The sequence below is a fragment of the Echinops telfairi genome, unplaced genomic scaffold (assembly GCF_000313985.2).
Source record: "Echinops telfairi isolate 266 unplaced genomic scaffold, ASM31398v2 ScPeMD7_7475;HRSCAF=8513, whole genome shotgun sequence".
In the NCBI taxonomy this organism is placed as follows: Eukaryota; Metazoa; Chordata; class Mammalia; order Afrosoricida; family Tenrecidae; genus Echinops; species Echinops telfairi.
The window spans coordinates 11271568-11276611 of NW_022111379.1; the positions used below are offsets into that span (position 1 = coordinate 11271568).

Below are 5044 nucleotides of genomic sequence, written 5' to 3' on the forward strand. Positions count from 1 at the left end.
CAACAACAACAAAAAGCCAATGGCCAAAAAAAAAGAAAACCCTGTAGTTAGTTCAAGGACTGTTTGTTGGCCTTTAGGAGTGTTTTCCAGTTGAGTCTGATGGGGTGCCAAGCCCTGGCACCAAAGTCTACTTTTGGTATTCCCTGGGGACTTCATTGCTCTGTTCCCCTTGTTTTTCTGTTGCACGCCCTTAGTGGTTTGCCTCGGTGTGGTAGGATCAGATCGGGCACAATTCCCACACTGTGTCTCCAGTGTTGTCCCTTGTAGGGCTGTGGGTCAGTGAAGGATGTCCTGTCTCATTGTGGGGCCGGCCATATGGTCTTCTGTGTGTATTGGCTGCTCTTGAGCGGGAATATCGTCCTCAAGGCTTGGTGGGCCAGGATGTACTCCACTCTCTTCCTCCTCCTTCATTTGCTCCTGTGTGCTCTGATCAGACATTTCCCTCTCCCTGAGCTGCAGCTTCAGTGTTGTCCTCTGAAATAAACTCTTCTGGGGGAGGGGCAGGTGTCCATGTAGTTGGGATTGGGGCCAGCCCCTCAGTCCTCTCCTCTGTTACCCTACTCCATGCCGTATGTTGCATTCACATCATGGAGCACCGGGTTGAAGTCTGCTCCCTCTTTTTCAGTGGAGATATAAATAATACCCTCCCCTTGGGTGGGTTAGTGTCCCATTGCAGGTTGTATTTTCTTTTTTTTTTTTTTTTCTGGATGCAGGTTGTATTTTCATTGTTACAGATCGAACTTAATTAAAGCGTAGTGACTAATAAAAAAACAATATGTAATCATATGTTGTGAAATATATTTTTTCAATGACAAATAAATGCAATTTTGTCCTGAAGCGGTGTAGCCTGGGTCTTCATGTCAGGTAGTCTTCATGTCGGGTACTTGTATGTGGGCGTAGCTGCATGTGGGCGGACCCACCCGGAGACAGATAGAGGAGTGGTGTCTTGGTTCCTAAGACTGTCGGAAATAAGTGTTTTCCAGTGGTCTTAGGTGACTCCTGTGAAAGGGTCTTTTGACCTCCCAAAGGGGTCATGACCCACAGGTTGAGAACCGCTGTCTGTAAAGCATTAGTCTAGGATACTCACAGGGACAGTTAGTTCTACCCTCCCCTACAGGCTGCTATGAGTCAGCATCCACTTGATGAATTTGGTATTTTTTGGTGTTGGTAAACTAAATTAATCAAGCTCGGTTGAATCAACTAAAGATTACTGTACTGACCGCAGGGATTAGACTCAGAGAAAGGGCTTTCATCAGTGTGTCTTTCTGACTTTGAGACTTATTCATTCACTGTAGATTTTCATGTAGAAGATGATACACTTGGCTGTCTGGATGCCAATTTCAAGCATCTTTTCTTCCTGAAGAAACGGATTAGTTCTGCGCCTGTGTGATCAATGAAGGTCCTTTCCAGGATTGAAAATACTGCACGGACTCCAGCATTTTCTAGACATTAATTATCGTTTCATCATTTCTGGTGTATCATCTGGGCTAATTCAGAGTCTATTTTGAGGTTAACAGATTCATGGCCCCTTTCCAACGAATTCCAGGCACCTTGGATGTATGTAGCCCGCCACGTCGCCAGGGGCATAAATGACTAATTCAGAGTTGACTCTTCAAGACAGAAGCAGAAGTTGAATCCCCAGCCCTGACTGTGTTGGATGTCAGGCTTGGCCCGTACCACCTCCCTCTGTGCATCTGACTCATGTGCTGTTTGTCAAACCTGGTATTTATTTTAGATGGCCCTATTGCTCCAGATCAAGCTAAACTTTCATATGAATGTAGTCTTCTAGTTAAAGCTGTCTGTTGTCTAATTGTGGGCATTGTGCCCTTTATCATGTAGCTCACATTGAAATATTCAAGAAGCATTGTGCTTTTGTTTTTTACCTTGATGGGGAAAAAATGAGTGTGGGATGCTGATCAATTGTACTCTTTGCAATTTAGCAATAGATGGCATTCTAGAGTGGTCTGAGAGATGTCTTAGTCTCGTCGGTTTGTTATAAATCATTGCTTCCTCTTCAGTTAGCTTGGGTTCTGATTTTTCTACCATGGTTTCTTTTTAAATGTTTGGGCTAGGAACTGCGGTTGGTGGTGATAGCTTGTCTTTCTGAGAGGTGCCTTATCATCTCAGAGCACAGGAGTCTTCTTCTTTTTTTTCCTAATCATTGTATTAGGGGCTCATACACCTCTTATCACAATCCATACATACATCAATGGTGTAAAGCGCATTTGGACATTCATTGCCCTCATCATTCTCAAAATATTTCCTCCACTTAAGCCCCCAGCATTAGGTCCTCATTTTTCCCCTCCCTCCCCTCTGCCCCCTCCCTCGTGAGCCCTTGATAATTTATAAATTATTATTTTGTCATATCTTGCCCTGTCTGACGTCTCCCTTCACCCTCTTTTCTGTTGTCCATCCCCCAGGGAGGAAGTCACATATAGTTCCTTGTAATCGGTTCCCTCTTTCCAACCCACTCTCCCTCTACCCTCCCAGTATCGCCACTCACACCACTGGTCCTGTAGGGATCCACAGGACTCTTCTGAGAGCCTTTTTGTCTGTTGAAAGGATCTTACTTGTGGGGGGGATGGGAGCAAAACCAGGAATGTAAAAAAAGTAATAGAAATTCTACCCAAAATTATTAAAACAGAGTCATAGAAATTTTCTTTTAAAATATTGAACCATTGTATAGTAAGCTCTTGATGAAAATGTTTGTGTTATTTTAGAGCTTAATTGTGTCCAAATTCATTGCATTCTGTTAGATGCTGAGCTAATTCTACCCCTTGTTTTTAGGCAATAACCTGGCGAACGAAAAAAAAATTGCCTTTGCCACTCAGGCTTGTTTTAATCTGTCACTACAACTTCTGTTGCTGCTATGATTGGTATTGGTATACCCTCCCCCTAGGAATTTTTTTTGGGTAATATTGTGACTTTAAGCAATAACCTTACCGTGTGTCATAAATAAGTACAGATTTCTCAAAATTAGGTCCTCTACATGTAGTTTGGTAAGTACAATATAATGTAGGAGCTACAGTACATTTGGTATTAATTTTAAAGGAACACCCCTAAATTACATTTCCACCACCATCTCTAGATAGTCTCCAGAGGTAATTTATCTTTGGGCTTCATTTCAGCTAGGCTTCCCTGCAAGTTGATTTTATAACAAGCCAATAAAAACATTCTCTACCATTTGTTATGGTGTGGGGAGGAAACTCCCGTTTGTTAGTGCCCGGTGTTTACCAGATAAGATACATGTCTCACAGTGACCCTGTCTTCCCCAAGGTCTGTTTTCTTGGAGCCTTGCTGCCTTCTTACCTAATTAGCCACTCACTTGAGTGCCTTCAGTCCATCACAAGCATGTGTTTCTCAGTCAGTCTAGTTTGTTTGTTTTTTTCTAAGGGTAAGGCCATTCTCTACTATTAGAATACACTTGGAATTGTGGTGACTCAAGATAAAATATTTTATTTCTGTATATTCCCTTTGGAGAAGTGTACGTTTATCCTGTTGTTGACAAAAGCTGTTTGCGATGAAGAGACCATTGGGCTTGCAGAATCCTCTCATCAATTTCCTGCCTCATGTCCAACCCTCAACCGCGGTCTTTTCAATCACCAGTCGGACAGCGAATAAGGAAAACCAGAGAAGAACCCAGGTGCTTGAGGAAGCCTGGTGCTGGGATTGAAAGCGCCGCAACCTGCCAGAAGGACAGGCACTTCTACCGTGTGCTCTGGACACGCCGTCAGGAAAGACCAGTCCCTGGAGCAGGAAGGACGCCATGCTTGGTAAAGAAGGACGGCGAGAAGAGAAGGCTCTCAACAAGATGGGTTGACCCAGTGGCCGCGACAGTGGTCTGCAGCACGGGAACAACGGTGACGAGGCGTGGCGTGTCCTTCCGTTGTACGAGTTCATCCCCACTTCGCGGCACTGACAGCAACAGGAAGACAATGTAAAGTAGGAAAGATGTGATTATGAGGAACTAAGAACACAAATGGCATCTAGGATCTCTGTTAAGAAGAGCCCCGAGAAGCATTTGAGACCGCCCAGTGAAGGGTCCCTTTCTAGTGTTGGAAGACGACAACGGGGCACAGCCGCCTGTCATGCTGGGTTCCCGTTGGCACTACTTTATTCCCTCGGCTGGCAGTGCACTGGCAGACACTGCCTGGCAGACAAATTAAGGAGCTGAGTCAAGAGCCTCATTTGATCTGTCTCTTGCCCATTGTCCACTTAACAAATGACCTTGATGAGTTTTGTAAGGTCTTCTTTTTAGTAGAAAAATGGTGGGCCCAATATTTAGCTGGCTCTTGCTTGTGAAGGTTAAACAAATTCCAGAGGCATGGCAAGGCCCGCAGGCTCCTTGCATGAAATACCGAGTGATCTAGAGGGAGACGCAAGAGTGATGGTATTGCTGCAGCACATAATTGTGGGAGACACTTGTGAGCATTGCACAGTAAATCAGCACCTTCCGTGGGCATTCATTTAAGGGGAGGCTTCCTCAGGATAGAGCGTCGGCAACACATGTCTAATAGGTGCATTCATTTTAATATGCTCATTCATTGAATAGGCCTGATTAATTAGTACATGTCACCATCTGGTACTTAGTGAGACTATTCATTTTTAAAATGTTGAAATTGCAGGGAATGGTGCACACCAATTAAAATCCTTTTAGCTGGATTGTGTTGGTATAAAGTATACGTGTAGGAGGACTTCATTTTGAATTCAGCATGCATCTCAGGGTACACACGTCAGCCCAAAGTCAGTGATAACAAAGGAAGTCAAGAGACAGGAAACGGAAAGAAGAGCTGTCCTTGGCTGAAGGTGTCTGCTCAGCTACTGAGCTTCCCTCCCCTAGAGTCACCTTCCTTCCTCTCGTCTGTCTTGATTGTCCTACCTTTTGTGTATTTGAGGTTCATTTTCTATATCTCTCACTCTTCGTATTTTATCCTCCCCCCCTTTTTTCACCAATTTGTAACCCCGCTTCCCCCACCATGTCATTCTCTAGTCACACGATAAGGCAGCAGAGGTGGGTGACCAGCTTGATGCATTGACCTTCTTT

General features: G+C 44.3%; 1 protein-coding gene across 2 annotated transcripts in view; it reads left to right on the forward strand.

The window, feature by feature from the left end:
* The window catches only part of PEAK1 (pseudopodium enriched atypical kinase 1), a 226985-nt gene that overhangs the window by 133357 nt on the left and 88584 nt on the right, over window positions 1–5044 (forward strand). The window lies entirely within an intron of this gene.